The 16,263-nt window shown below is 44.7% G+C and overlaps 1 pseudogene; it reads left to right on the top strand.

The window, feature by feature from the left end:
- Window positions 1-587: 587 nt before the first annotated feature.
- On the top strand, window positions 588-15,052 carry LOC102559890 (small ribosomal subunit protein uS19-like; annotated as a pseudogene).
- The last annotated feature ends 1,211 nt before the right edge of the window (window positions 15,053-16,263 follow it).

Genomic DNA, 16,263 nt, shown 5'->3' with positions numbered 1-16,263 from the left:
CATCCAAGGTGTTGAGCAGCAGCTCATCCAGTGGTGTCTCTCCAGCCGCTGGCAGCAAACAGCTAGCTTGATGGTCAGGGCCCAGCCCTTATGTACAACAGATGGGTCCTCTTTCTCAATCAGTCATCCCTGCCTAATTGGGATTGCTGCCAGCTACCTTGCTGCTGCCCAGGCCCCTGCAAGTAACAGAGCACCCTGTGCTCTGTTACATGTCTCCCCCTCCTACCTCCACTCACTAGGGAGGGGTCCCTGGCTCAGCCAGTCTGAAATTCTGGGCCAATACACCAGTATAACCATGTGGGCATCCTAGGGCCGGTCAGTTGTTGGCCCACTAACTTGCCTTAGGGCTAACCACGCACCTACCTCCTTTATCTCCAAAGTGTTGAGCAACTCAGCTGGTGGTGTCTCTCTAGCCACTGGCAGCAAACTGCTGGCTTGATGGTCAGGGCCCAGCCCTTATATACAACAGCTGGGCCCTGTTCCTCAATCAGGCAACCCTGCCTAATTGGGATTATTGCCAGCTGCATTGCTGCTGCCCAGGCCCCTGAAAGTAACTGATCATCCTGTGCTCTGTTACAATTGAGAACATGAAGATGAAAGGTAACTTGGGTGACAGTGACCACAAAATGAAAGAGTTCAAGATTCAAAGGGGAAGAAGGAGAGTGCAACGGAATAAAAACACTGGACTTCAGTAAAGCAGATATCAACAAACTCAGGAAACTGGTGGGCAGGATCCCCCAGGAGGCAAGGCTGAGGGGAAAAGGAGTCCAGGAATGTTGTTTGTAAGGAGGCCATATTAATGGCACAGGTACAAGCTATGTTCATGAGACAGAAGAAGAAGAAGTACAACAGGAGACTAGCCTAGCTAGACAGCAATTTCTTCAACGAATTGAATTCAAGAACAAATCCTACAAAAAAAGGAAAAGTATAAGAATATTGCATGGGCATGCAAGGAGAAAATTAGGAAGTCATGGAAGTCACAGAAAGTGATTTTCCACTCTATTTGGTATTTGTGAGGCTTCTCTTGGAATACTGTATGACTTATGAGCAGGGATCCTGATTTTCTCTGGTAAAAAAAAAGATTCCCAATTTTTGGATTAGCAAAAGTAACCCAAAATCCACATTTTTCTGTGATTAAAATGAAACACCACTAAAATATAGATTCTATATCTATCTATATGTATATCTATATATTAGTGTTTCACTTTTATCACAGAAAAATGTGGATTTTGGGTTACTTTTTTAAATCCAAAATTGGGGGATTTTTTTTTAATCAAAGAGAACTAGGATCCTTGCTTATGAGAAAAGGTTGAAAGAACTACGGTTATTTAGTCTGGAGAAGAAAAGACTTAAAGGGGGATTTGATTATGGTCTTCAAATCTTGCTTTTCTGTTCTATTTTCAAATTATATGAAAAAAAAAATTGCATAATTTTTTTCTCTGATAGAAGAAAAAGAAATCCTATTGTTGTCTGTTACCTTACTGTTTGCTTGTAGTAAAGCATGATCTCAGGTTGAGTGATACTCCATGCTAGCCCATTCTAAGGAAAGGGGGACGTACATTTTTTTTTCACAACCCAAAGGAAAACTACTTGGAACTGGCAAAGCTCCATTCTTCTCCTGCAGCTGTGGGATCCAGTATAATGGCAGTGGAGCTGAGGCTTGTGGGAATAAGGAATTATCCCAGGGCAAATGTTGACCTGTTCCTTAGGACAATTAGCAGGACAGGGAGGGAGAAACTTTGAACTCCAGAGATACCCTGAAGATGGGTTTGTGACAGGTGATTTTAAATGCATACCGTTGCAATATTTTTACTGTCAACATTCCTTTGAAATAGGGTTAATAATCTTTATATTCTGGAACTTTTCAATCTTCTTTTTCATCAGCTCCTTCTTTCAGACAATGCTGAAATTTTTTCAGTAAGTGGGAACAAGCTAATTTTGAAACATAAGGGAAGTTGCATCCTAGAATACTGATAGTAAATGGGATATGCCTGAGAGAGACCTTTCTATCTCTGAATACTGTCCTCTGTTACTGTGGGCAAACATGAAATATCAAGCTTCATCTCAGAAACTAGTTAGTTTTTCCCCTCTCCATTACTCCTACAGGAAAGCTGTTCCAGATCCTCACTCCTCTGTTAAACACGTTTTCCTAGTTTCTAGCCTAAATTTATTCATGGTCAGTTTATGCCCATTTGTTCCTATGCCAATATTGTCACTTTGCCTGGGTGATTTTTTTTTTTTTTTTTTTTTTTTTTTGCTGACTTTATTCAAATGTATTGATTTTTCAGGTCTTTTACCGATCTCATTCCATGCTTCTACTTCTACTTCTCAACTAGGGCAGCTACATAAGAAGTTTGGTGCCAAACTTTTCTCAGATGGTGAGGTTATTTTTATATGGAAATCATCTTTTTCACTTTGTTTCTTTGTTTCACTGATGTGATGAACAGATTCCTCCTGCTTTGTAATAGAATCTTGATCCTTCTATTTTCTGAGTCATAAGCATTCCCCCTCACATCTCCATCATCCCTATAACATATTCATCTGTGTCATGTTAGAGTATTTAAAAGATGAAGCAACTAACATTCATATATTGTTATGATAGATGTGAAGGGCATGTACAAGAATAAGGTCTAATTCCTTGAACGTTAATATCAAGATTTATCTTCATTTCAGTAATCATCAGTTCAGAATGAAACTGTCATTACTATCAATTTTACCAAATAGCCACACTTAGATCCAAAATTTAAGTACCATGAATATACTATACATATATATATATTCATGATTAAGTAATTTATTCTTCATAATAATACTGGAGTCCTATAATCATTTCTCTTTTCTATTCATGCTAAATAGCAGAAATCTTTTGTTCATTAAAAAAAATGACTTAAAATTTGACCAAATTACTGGATGTAAGTTTCCCTTTGGCAACACTAGGCTCCTTTATTACCTCCCTCTTTAACAACGCAATACAAGAGAAGAGAATTACTGCAAACATTTCTTAATAAATGGCACTTTTTAAAATGTCAGCTCAGAGCAGATCTACTGTATTCATTTCACTTGAAAGCAGCTGTACTGTGGTTCCTAAAATCTTTTCCTCTTAATGTTTCAATGCCAAATGATAGGAAGAGCGAATTATTTCCAGAAAGGCAAGTAGGACTTGACAAGCACTTCATCCATTTGACTTCTTGCTATTCATACTTCTTTTTATTCCCCACCTTTCCAACCAGATATCAAAGATAGCATGTATGGCACATAAAGCCCATGATTGTGAATGACCTATAAATGGGCTTCTCTCCCTTTAATTTTTTTAAAGATTCTCCTGTTGTATTGATTTTTTTAAAAGACCATTGCTTAGTCAATTCACTCTTTTGTGGGTAAGTGCCACACTGGCTACACTGATGACACTAGAGCTGCTGCCATACTTCCTGTCAGTTAGCTCCTTGCAGGTGAGCCTGCTACAATTAATCCAGTTATGGTCTGTAGCCATTAGAATATCTTCATGGTGTAAAACAGGGATGGTCACCTTTGGCACACATACCACAAGTGACACAGACACTCTCTGACCACGGCGCACAGAAAACCGGGAAGGGGACAGGCAGCAGAGTGTTAGATTAAGAAGGAAGCAGAAAACAGAGTAGCAGATTGGACAGGGAAAAGGGATCAGACTGGCATTCAGGGAGAGTGCTGGGCTAACTAGTGACATACCTGCCAAAAAGATTGGCCCCCTGCTGTTGTAAAACATAGTGCATAGACAGAGAAGTTGTTAATCTCTTGTATCAGAAGACAGGGTGATCTACATTTCCCATTTCTTATATTAAAAAGTGAACTGACTCACTGAAACTACAAAGAAACCTAAAACCTATGCAAGATGATCTCATACTAGAGAGACATGGTCCCAAATGGCAATGGTCCTAGAAATATATCATTGTTCATGTATCAGGAACTAGTTTTGGGGCTGAATTTCTATATTTTATAAAGTAATGAGGGCTGGCAGAAAACAAGAAATCAATTTAACTAACAATTTCAGAATTTGTGTCCATGCTATATCAGGGTAAAAATAAAAACTATCAACATTTTTCATGCAAAACAAGACAGAATGCATAAGTCCAGAACAGTCAATAGGCAGGTGGTTGGAGTCAATAAAAGTGGTTGGAGACTGAACTTTAGTATCTGGACACTAGGTGAGGGCCTGGGTTTCCAACCAAATAATTTTTTTTTAATTGACAGTCTGAACTTTTTTTACTGACGACCAAACTTTTTTACTGACACATGTTTTTACTGATGGGTGCCTTACCTAATGTGAATGCAACCCTTCTTTTAGGCCCTGGGTATCAGTAACAAGGGCCATATTAAATGTAAGGGTTTAACAGCAACTTTCTGAATCTGGCTCAATCCTCCACCCAAAATAAAGTCTTACTTGACTGCAGTTATAGTTTTATACTATACTGTTCTGCGCCCACCCCAGGGCCCTCTACTCACCCCTACCCCCCCTGAAACTTCTGACTGTACCTTACATTGTGCTGCTGCCACCCCAGGCCAACTCACAGCCTTACCCCAACTGACCCTGCTTCCCACATGCTAACACAGACCCTACCGCCTCCCAGCCCAGAAACCCCATCCTGGCTGCACTGCCTCCCCTATCTGTATCACCTAGTTTCTAAGGCTGCCTGGAGCCATGTAGCCCTACCTGCCTTCCAAAAAGCAGCCATTACAGGCAAGCAACAGGATGGGGGAGGGGAAGGGACTATGGAGGGTACTGTGGGCCAAAAGACATGACACAGAACTCCCAGAAGTGTGCTGAACCATGCTCCTGCCCAGGCACAAGGTGGCATTCTTTACTTTGTCTATCAACACTTGCATCTAACCTCAATCAAGGTCACTGTTAGATGTTTTTACTCACAGTTCATTTTTTATGAACTGTTATTAATAAGCATATTTAGCCTTGTTTTTTAAGGACTGCCTGTACATTTATGGACAGTTAGCAGCCCTGGTGGAAGGTCTAAATAGCAGGCTATAATGTCAGTATCTCCCTCCTTCTCAGTTTCTCCTGTTAAAGCTTTTTTCCTTTAGGTACATCTTTAAATTACTTATCCTAAAACCAGCCCTGTATAGGATGGTGCAATATAAATTAGTAAATATCCATTGGGCCAAAGAGAATTTGAGACATACCCCAAGTTGGCTTCACATTTTTATTCCTCAGTTTTGGAAAAAAATTACACTCATCAGAAACTGGAGAAAGATCTCCTCTGTAAAATAATATATATAACTTTGTGCAGCAGCAATTAAGCAGCAAAAAAGATGAATTGACACTAGCTTTATTTTTGACAATTGCAGGAGAAAATGTGAAACTCAGATGGGTCTAGTTAGTGTTAAATGCACTCCTACTGACTCCAATTTGTTTTGTCCTATTAATTTATCTTCTTACATTTGGAATGATTTTATAGTCTGCTAGGAAGAAGTCTCAGAAGCGTAAAGCAATAAAATAACAGAATGAAGATGCAGCTAACTGGGAACAGATATCAGAACAAACTGAGACCTATTTGTGAATAGTATTGTCAAAGTACAATATTCTTATAAAAGAAAGCCTGAAACTGTATGTGTCCATAGCAGGCCCAGTATTACTATTAACTTATGCATATCTTGCCAAGCCATGCCACAGCCTTGTTGGTAAAGAATTCAGATGCTCTTCCAAACAGAATAGAGATCAATTTTCTATGGTGTAACCATACATATTTACTCAAATCTAAGATCAGGTCCCCCCCCCATTTAACTTGGGGAACAAAGCCCCTCATCTTGGATTTGAGTCAAAGGGAGTGAGGGACATGCAGCTGCTGTGGTTCCACCTCTGGCCCTAGCCCAGGTTCAGAGGCAGAGCTGTAGCTGTTATCTGCCCTCCAGCCACCTCTGCACACCCCCACCCCCCACAGCCTCTGCTTAACTTTTTGACCCCTACCCCTCAGACTTGGGCCCCCCTACCTTTCCACTGCCTCCCTCTACCCTGGAGCCTCTGCCCCCCACCTGTCTCACTCCCCTAGCTGCTTACTTTTGCTCCGGCTCCATCTCTGGCTGTGGCTCCAGTATGCTCTGGCTCTGCTCCAGCATCAGGCAAGAAGCATGTTTTTGCTCTGGCCTAGCCCAGCTCAATAGCAGTGGTTGAAGTTTGGACTGGGCCCCAGAGCTGGGGCCAGAGTTGCCATGCTACTACAGCTGCTACCAGCCCAGGTTTGGGCCAGAACAAATGCATGCTCCAAGTCCCAGACTGGAGCAGGACTGGAGCAAGGGTGAGTGGCAGTGGGGGAAGGGAGGAGATGAAGGAAGGGGAATGCAAGGCTGGGGGTGTCAGGCAGAGGGGAATAGGCAGGAGGTGGGGCAAGTGGTGGGGGTGGAAAAGCAGCATGAGTCAAATTGTAGGGGCAAGAGGTAGTGATCACACTGACCACCTCCACTACTTCCTAATTCCTCACCCACTGCCTCCCCTTCCACCTCCCCCACACTGTCTGCCCCTACGCTGCCTTCCCCTACTACCACCTCTCCCACCATCTGTGCCCTAATGCCTGCCCTCATACTGATTCCCCCATGGTCTACCCCTCTGCTGCCTTTCCACCTTTCATCACTGCAGCAGTGGGGAGGACAAATTTAAGATGCCCCTCCAGTAATTAGATTGTATACATGGAAAATTATAACAAATATATACATCTTTCTTGTACAGAATCTAATTATGGGCGGGGGGAGGTGTCTTAAAAAAATCAGGGTTATCTTGAATTCAGGTAAATACCATCATTATAGCCTGTTATAGTTATATCAGGCCATGTCTGCAGTTCAGATTGTCCCCAAATTCCTATCTGTCTCCTGCTCTGACCAACACAGAAACAATCCATGTGTCCAGAAGCAAAAGGTTACATGTAAATGTGGTTACTAAATGATAGGGTTTTTTTACAAGGAAGTGGTTAGTCATTCCTGAAGAGCCCATTCTCTCTACCAGCAAGATGTCAAAAAGTTATCCATAGGGGATTAGGTAAGGGTCAAAGTGATGCAGGAACTGCAAGGCAGGAGTTTTTTGTATTTGATACCATTTTAACTGAAACAGACCCAGTGATACATTTGTTTATTGTGCTATACTATCATGAGTTGTGATCAGGTCAGATCTCCAGAGTTTGGCTGAGGCAGTGCAGTACTGGAACAGAAGACTTACAATGTGCTGCTATAAGAAGTATAAAGGTGATTCACTAGGTTTCATACTTCCTTCTGAATTCATAATAATGCCCCAGCATAATACCAGAAGGCACTGTGCTGCTAGACATGTAGACTAGGACAGAAGTAGAGTGTTGATGAAAACAAAAGAAGGGGAAGTAGAAATCCATCTACTTTTAAAAAAATTAGGTTGTTGCCTGTTGATGTCCATATTCTATCTAAATCCCCATTTCTCTTTCAATGGTCTACAGCATTCTTCATCTCTAAAAAGCATTTCAAACAGGGTAGAGATAGGTAATAATAACTGGGCCTCAAAGCTGTCAGGAACATGACTTTGTGCACTGAGGGTGCTGACAGATGTACAGTTCCCTGCTCTATCTCATGGTACTTTAAAGAAAGTGCCATGAGTTACAATGACAGACATTTGCTGTTGGGTCGGAGGGTAGGGAAATAGAGCTCCACTTTGGAGCTGATCCAGGAGGAGCTGCCTGCTTGCCGCCTCTCTCCCCTAACCCTGCCCCACCCTCTCAGCTCTGGGTGGGAGGGAAGGGGGGAGAATGGGAGGGAGCTGTGATCTGCAGTTTGTCCAGCCTGAGCTGGAGGGGGTTGGAAGGATTGAAGCCCCCCTGCCATATGGTGGATTTGAATACCATCTTTCAGTTGTTTCTAAAAATTCTTGCTATACTTTAATATAGATCTCAAACTTGATAGAGTTGAAAGAGTAAAACATTTAAAAATTGAGCTAACAGGTACATGATACATTTGGCCATTTAGAATGGAGAGAGGTAGTTACCCTGCATTAGTCTGGATTATAACCCATGTATTCCTCAGTGGGTTAACTGCTTTATTTTTCTCTCTCGTGCTCACCTTGCCTATCCCAGCACTGCCTAGTAGGGCTGTGCAAGGCTTCAGACAGAGCTTTGGATCTGGAGAAGCTTTGGATGCTTTGGGGTCTGAAGCAGCATGTCTGGGTCGAAGCGCTGGCCTCGTTAGGCTTCCTGAAGAGGTTCGGAGCCACCTCTGAGATCTGGCCATAGGGTATAATGGGGAAACAATAAAGTATCTATAACTTTGTTGTTTTTTGTCTGATTTGGATGAATTTTTCAAAGATGGCAGACTCTCCAGAGAGGATGAAGTCTGACAAGTTTCAAGAAGATTGGAGCAGGGGGTTGGGGGGAACGGTGCCCAAAATTCTTGAAAGCAAAACTCATGTCATGTCTAGATGTTACAACATAGCAGGGTGAAAACTACAGAACTGGTAGCTCTTATGGAGGCAAGAAAGTCTGCCAAGTTTCAAGAAGATTAGTGCAGGGGTTTTGGAGCAACTGTACCCCAAATTATTGAAAGCAAACTTCCTGTCACGTCTATGTGTTACAACACAAGGGGGTCAAAACTGCCGGTGTGGTAGCTCTTACTGAGGCCACAAAGCCTGCCAAGTTTCAAGAAGATTGGTGCAGGGGTTTGGGGGGAACTGCCCCTCAAACTGTGGACAAGCAAAACTCATGACATGGGTGCTGTGGGACTGACTGTCTCTGGCTTGGGGCCTGGGAGACTACTGCAGGCCTGGCTGCTAAGTTACTGTATTACCAGTTACCAATCAATCATGATTCACTCAGGGACCAGCTTAATACACAGGACCTAGCTACTACATAACAACTTAACGAGCATCAATTAGCACCTACAAAACCAGGCTAAGGAGAGGAAAGAATCAATACAGACAATCAACTGCCCCAAGACAGAGACAGTCTTGGAACGAGTTTTGTCTGTCAGCAGCTCAGGGTGTAGGGCCCAGAGCCCCCTGCATTGATCTCCTCGACAGCTGGCAGGCGTCACAGCAGGGGCCACCATCCCTGCAGCTGTCATCCCACTGTGCCTTAACACGCGCAGTGTCACCCATAGCAAGAGTTTTGCTTGTCTGCAGCTTGAGGTGCAGTTCCCCCCAAGGCCCTGCACTGATCTCCTTGAAACTTGGCAGGCTTTGTAGCCTCAGTAAGAGCTACCACCCCGGCAGTTTTGACCCCCCTGTTTTGTAACACGTAGACGTGACGTGAGTTTGGCTTTCAAGAATTTCGGGTCCAGTTCCCCCCAAATCCCATCACCGATCTTCTTGAAACTTAACAGGTTTCATGCTCTCAGCAGAGGCTACCACCCTGGCAAGTTTAATCCAATTTGGACAAAAAACAACAAAGTTATAGATATTTCATTGATTCCCCATTATACCCTATGGATGGATCTCTGAAGTGGCTCTGAAGTTTCAGAGCCACTTCAGCCCGATCGAGGCGGAAACCTGGTCCAGAGTTCTGGATCAGATTGCGGCCATCCGAAGCAACTAGATCCGAAGCCGGATCGGATCACTGCCGACTTGCACAGGCCTACTGCCTATCCCACCTTTGTTCCTGCCCCTTCCCTACCCTTTGTATTCTAATCACTGCTTTCTATTTAGAGAGTTGTCCCCTTCAATTCCTTCATAGCATCTGATGAAGTAAGCCTCTACTTTGGAAAACATGCATCTCTGATTTACTTAGTCTGTAAGGTGCAAATCCACCCTGCCTTCATTTAGAATGGAGGCATACTGTCCATTGTTTTTAATTTTCCACAAGCAGCAAATGATTTCTAGGTGGTAATTTTCATGTTGAAAAATCAATTACTGAAAGGTCACCCTTCCCAAAAACAAAACCATAAAGAAAACAACAAGTTAAAACCCATTTTTAGCAGTTTATGAAGTCTTTTGAATTTTTTTGAAGTGTTTAAAAACAAAATCAATAAGGAAATCTACTTGTTGGAGGAATGCCAATGAAAGTAATTCTTAGAGGAAGCCAAAACATATTACTGTTTTATAACAGCATCCAACTTTAATCCAGAAGAAGGAATAAAGTACAAAAAGCAAAACTGAACTGTTCAAGAGAGCAAGAGTGACAAATACTCAGCAAACTAACTCAGTATAAGCCGTCTGGCAAACCAGGGTAATGTTGGGTATAGGACACCACTCAGGATTCTTGCTACTATGTTGACAGGGACTAGCACTCCAGGGGCACATTTGGATGAGTGCGCACATGCATGGCTGCATGCAGTGGCTGCTATTTGCCCATGGGAACACCCGTGCATGTGTGCTCTGGCACATGGCTAAGTGACCTGGGTGGAGTAGGGGAGGCTTGGCCCAGCACTTATGCTGGCACTAGGATCTCTTAACTGGGGTCCTGAGGTTCACCCAGGGCAGCAGCAGAGTCAACTGCTTGGAGCCTGGCCAGCAGCCAGAGCATGGCTCTGGTAGCGAGGCTCCTTTTCTGGAGGTGCACACTGTTGCTGCGTTTGCTACACCACTTTTTTCACCAGTGGTTTTTCTAACACCAGGATCTCCTGGTGTCAACCCCCCCCCCCCCCCCCAAACTGCTACTAATTAGAAGCATGGCTAACAGGGCATATGTACCATGTGTGGTTTTCAGTGCCTCAAACTGCTTCGAGGCACTGCAAACTGCACGTGTGCTCTCATCAGGATGTGCTCCAGTGGGGCATGGAGCATCCCTTTTGTCTTGTATGTGTCCTTTCAATCTCAGGTTGGCTTTATGACTGTATATGGCTCTAACAAGTGTGGAATAAAATGTAATTCATGTTAGCCAAGATTAACTTGAACTTGAATAGAATTGACTTGTTTTTGGTTCAGTACTTTGGAGAGGTTAAAGGCCTCCAGGTCTTGGTAAGTTCTGGAGAGCCCACTCCTAGATGTTTCAAGAACAGCCTTGGCAAAAAGTTTTGAAGTCCTCAACTAAGTTTGGCAGGCAAGGTTCTTTGTGTAGATATGATATCTTTTATTAGACCAACTGAGTAGTTGGAAAAATAGTTCTTTGCAAGCTTTTGGGCACAATCACCCTTCTTCAGGCACAGGAAGTCTTTGCTGTTCTGAGACTCCACTTAATGAAAGAAGCTAAACGCGTGACAGGATGTCACTTAGAATGCAAATGGGTGGAAAGTTGCAAACAATTTTTTTCCAACTATTCAGTTGGTCCAATAAAAGATATCATATTTCCCCAGAAAACCTTGCCTGCCTATGCATTTAGACCAACACAGCTACCACCAAAAACTCAGCTAAGTTTGCTTATTTATCACCCTCCCCCTAACGGCTCTAAGGAAATTACACTCCATATGAATTAGAAATCTCTTTTTACCAATCATTGTAAAATATTTGCCTCTGTAGTAACACAACAGCTCTTTAGCCAAGTAAGGATAAGAAATAAGAGTAAAGTTTGATCCATTTTTTGTGTATATACAAGTAGCTTGCAGCTTTGCCTATATTGAAAAATATTCATTACCAATTAGAAGCAAAGATGAGTCTTATCAAATAAGATCAGGCAGAATATCTTTTCATTTGATATATCCTGAGAAGTATCACTTCAAAACCCAGTTAAACAGACATTTTTAAACTTTCTAGTGTGTAAAATTATTTGCTGCTTTGAAATTTAGGTTTCAAAGAAATGTCAGGGTCTAGCACATTGTAGCAGAGGTATTCAGATTTAAAAAAAAAGGCATTTTCCTCTAGACTTACAGATTCTTGATGGAGCTACTCAACAAATAATAACCACAAAATTAATTTAAATTCAGACATGATCCTTTTGAATAACACTTTTATCTCAATGTGTGGGGATTCTGACACGGTTATGAAAAAAAAAATCGCCAGATTTGGAACATGACATAAAGGAGTTTCTGTCAGCTCTTATTTTAATTATTAGTCTTCTGTTCCTGGATATTTATATTTCCTTTCAGATCATATGCAGATGTCATGCAGCAATAATAAAATATCATCATCTCTGAGGATATCTTTTTCAACTGAGCCCCCATGTAAATAGGTTTCTTCATTCATTTTTAAAAACTTTAAAAATCCTTTTTGAATACTTAATGGTATTTTCTTTATTTTTCAGTATTTGTTATATTACATTCTGTCTCTTTCATTATGACTTCCATAAACAATTTTAAGGCCCACTTTTATCCATTACTAACCAGTGTATGCTTTTCATTCTGTTCCATTCCAAATTTTAATTTTATTTAACCATTTTCTCCTTTCTTATATTATTGGCTGCCAAGAGATGGTGCACAAATAAATTCCAAGCAAGTGCACATCTCAGAATTCAGATTTACTAAGCGCTGTTGTCAATTCATTCTCTATCAATTTACTTAGGGTCCCTCTACAAGTGCAGATAAAGGCATGAGATTGAATGTGTGATCCACACAATCCTGCTTCCTGTCATGCCACAAATGCATAGCAGGAGGTGCAATTATGGGATCCAGGATCAAATCCTATCATGCCTTATTGCCAGTACTGTGAGAGCCTGGGATCGCCATCCCAGGGGCTCTCCTGCACCAGCAAATAGCAAGCTTCCACATCTGTGAGTTCTGTAGCTAGTGGGACTCCTTATCCTGGCTGTGCCTCATGGCTGCGGGGGCTGATAGTCCTGTCAGCTGCAGGACTCTTGGTCCCAGCTTCACCCCATGGTTGCTGGACTGAGTTCCATCGCCTGTGGGACTCTCAGTCCTGGCAGCTGTGGGGCATCGCAATGGCTGGGAGATCACAGCAGCTGTGGTCTCCCAGTTGTGGGGGTGTAGGGAGCACAACCTACATGTGCTCCCAGCTATGGGGGCAGAGTCTACACATACAAATTAAAGGTGGATACAAACTAGCTTAAAAGTTAGTATGCATCTTCCAGCAATAACTGTAGCTTGGACCTTTTCAAGGTGCCATAGTTAATATGCCCATGTAGCCAATCTAAATTAACTGCACAGTTACCTAGGTAATTGCATAATGGACGCAATGTGTCGCGAGGGCCTTAGTGTTCATACATAGTGCACTCTTTCTCAGATGGTGAATTTGCCAAGCACTGCTGTCATTTCATTCCGAATCAATTCACTTATTGTTCACACTTAGAACACCATTTGAAATGGAGAGAGAGCACAAGGAGGTGAGAAGCAGCATCACACAGGGATTCAAAGACAAAGTACGGCAGAAAATTAAAAGCAGTGGTCTCAGACTAGAGGAAACCCCCCCGGAGAGAAAGATAACAGTTTAAAAACCAATGCTGAACAAGAGAGAAGGAATTGTCAGGCAACAAGAGATGGCAAGCAGAACCTAACAGAAGGGAAAAGGAGGGCAAAGAGGAAAAAACTGAGAGAAGAGAAAAGAAAAGAAAGCATGTTCTAGATGCACAAAACCAAAATATTCTGTGACACTGCCTGCTAATGCATCTTGCTATATTCCAAAAGGAAAGCTGGGGCTCTTTCTGCATTTCTCCATAGTGATTCCATGTTAGGTAATCTTGGCATCTTCTGGATGTTCCCTTCACAAGCCCCCTGTGGAAAGGCTAGCCCTGCTGTGAGGTTGTATAGCCCAGCAGCCAGCTAGCCTGCCACCCGGCCACTAGCTCCTCTGCGCCACTGCCCTCTATCTCACCTTCATTGCCTTGATGAAACCAATGATGTGGGAGGTGCTCTGAGCCTGGGGTGGCAGGGAGACCTTTTGAGCCACTTGTCTTCCCCTTTTTACACTTGTCCAGGTCCTGACCCTCTGGACCAAGGCCTAATTTGGTCTAGTTGCTCCCTTCAGTCCTGGGCCCATTTAGTCTGGCCTTGACTCTTCGGTAGTAGTGGCAGAGCTAGGAATTAGGCTTCACAATAGGGCTCTGGGCCCTCTGGGTTGCCCAGCCTTAAAGGGCTTAATCTCTCCTCCCCCACCACCCCTTTCTCTCTCTGTATGATGTCTCATCATCAAGGCTGAAAACACGCCAGCCCTTTTCAGGCACCTCCAACACAACTTTCACCTCCCCTCACAGTCACTTTTATTTTTCTGGGCAAATGGAAACAACAAATGCAAGCAACCACTTTCAATTGAAATGCCCACCTCTCTGGGCTCTCACAAGCAAGCACACCCTGAACAGCATCCTTTATCCCTTGTGGGCCCTGTACAGGGGAAAAGCCACACACAAAAAAATCCTTTCAGCCCTTACTCGCCAGGACTCCCCTTTTTGCTTCCAGGCCCCACTGCAGACCACATGGAGGATCCTTCCTCTTCCTCAGCCAGGGTCAGACTACCCGTCCAGTTTGAGGGCAAGCCTATTTACCCCCTAAGCCCCGCCTCTTCCAGTCAGCTCAGCCTATTATCAGGTCTGAGGACAAGGGCTGCTTCTTAGTCCCAGCCCTGCCAGTTGCCTTTGCCCTGGCCACAAAGACCCTTCACTTAAAGGAAGCTGTGCTTCAGTGACAGGGGAGGGTTCCCTGTTATACCACCTCCTTCGCCTTTTCTGGGGTGATGGTTACCTATGTGTAGCTCTGTTTTTAGCATGTCTTAAATCTGCTGATGATAAAGTACATTGCATGCTACTGTAAAGAAATACTTAGCAATATGTGTATTACTTGTTATAAGCTCTTCAGGGAGCTTTAAGTGTCCAAAATATTACATAGGAATTAAAAATTGTGTCCTCTCTTTTATCCCCAAATACCTTTTTCTTTCTTTCTTTGAGCAGCTGATGCAGCTGTACAGTGCTCGCCAGCGCAGGCTTGCGCCGCAAGCAGCATTCCCTCCTGAAGCGCCTTCTTAAGGCAAAGAAGGAGGCGCCTGCCATGGAGAAGCCCAAGGTCGTCAAGACTCACCTTCGGGACATGATCGTCCTCCCAGAGATGGTGGGCAGCATGGTCGGTGTGTACAATGGCAAGACCTTCAACCAGGTGGAAATCAAGCCCGAGATGATCGGTCACTACCTGGGCGAGTTTTCCATCACCTACAAGCCAGTGAAACACGGCCGACCTGGCATCGGTGCTACCCACTCGTCCAGGTTCATTCCACTGAAGTAAGCGAAGTTTGGGGGATGCTGCTTCATATATCGTTTCTTTCTTTCTTTCTTTATTTCAAGATGGCTGCCGACAGCTGAAGCCCTTCTAAGCTCCTCCAGCTCAGGTGCTTTCAGCTCGTTGCCTCGCACTCCCTGCCCCCCTTTTCCTGTCCCCCCCCCAAAACAACCCTTGCCTCTCCCCACCCTGTCCCTGGGGACCCCCTCCCTCCCCCTTCCCCCCACTTTCTAAGCCTTTTTCCCCTGGGCTCTGGCAGCCTCGTTTGCCTCTGCCCCTCCCCCACCCCCGCCTGAGTTCTCCCTTTGATTTCTGCTGCCTCCTTCCCCCAGGGCCCCTTCCCTTGGTCCCTGCCATCTGCCCCTGCCTTGGGGCTTGCCCTGAGCCCCTGCGGGGTTGCTCTGCCCCCCCTCAGGCCTATTTTGGGGCGTTTTCAGCCCCCTCCCAGTCCCAGTCCCCCCTGTCAGCCTGAGGCTTGCTTTTTTTTTTTTTTTTTTGTGCTGCGCTTCGCAGTTTAACCCTGTCCTGGCGAGGAATGGCGGCTCCTACGCCTGGCAGCTGGCATGAGGATGTCTCTCAGGACCTCCCACTGTCTCATGGCCTGAGGGTTCATGCCCCTCTCCATGTGGGGCTCGAGGCTTGCGTGGAGGCTCTGGCCGCCCTCCTGGGATGGCGTACCATCCGCTAAGCGGGGCGCGTGAACACGGTCCCGATGATCTATTTGAGCAAGCCCGCCTTGGTTGACAGGGTGTGTGCGGAGGGCCTGGACATTGCGGGCATCCACTACCCTGTCACGCCCCTAGAGACTCAGGCAGTGAGGGTGGTGATTTCCAACGTCCCACCGCACGTTTCCAATCGGGAGCTGGCCAGGGGACTCGAGGCCTATGGGCTTCCTGCGAGTCCTTTTCGCCGCCTGCCGATGGGAAACAAGAACCCTCAGGGCAAGCACGTCCTGTCCTTTCGGAGGCAGGTCTTCATGCTCCTCAAGGAGGGCCCCCAGTCGCTGCCTCGCTCCCTGAGTCTCACGCTCGAGGGGCGGCGGTTTATTATCTATCTGTCTGTGGGAGAGACCACGTGCTTCAAGTGCGGGGGCTCCTCCCACCTGGCCGCGCAGTGCCCTCGGAGCAAGGCGGCCGGACCATCGCCGCCTGCGGCAGCGCCGAGAGATGGCGCGTCGACCTCTGGGGCACGCGACAGGCCCAGGGAGGCTGGGAGCTCTTCCTCCCGTCCTCCTTCCCCCTC

Source organism: Alligator mississippiensis, chromosome 13 (assembly GCF_030867095.1).
Source record: "Alligator mississippiensis isolate rAllMis1 chromosome 13, rAllMis1, whole genome shotgun sequence".
Taxonomy (NCBI): Eukaryota; Metazoa; Chordata; order Crocodylia; family Alligatoridae; genus Alligator; species Alligator mississippiensis.
This window is presented reverse-complemented; position numbering and strand designations above follow the sequence as displayed.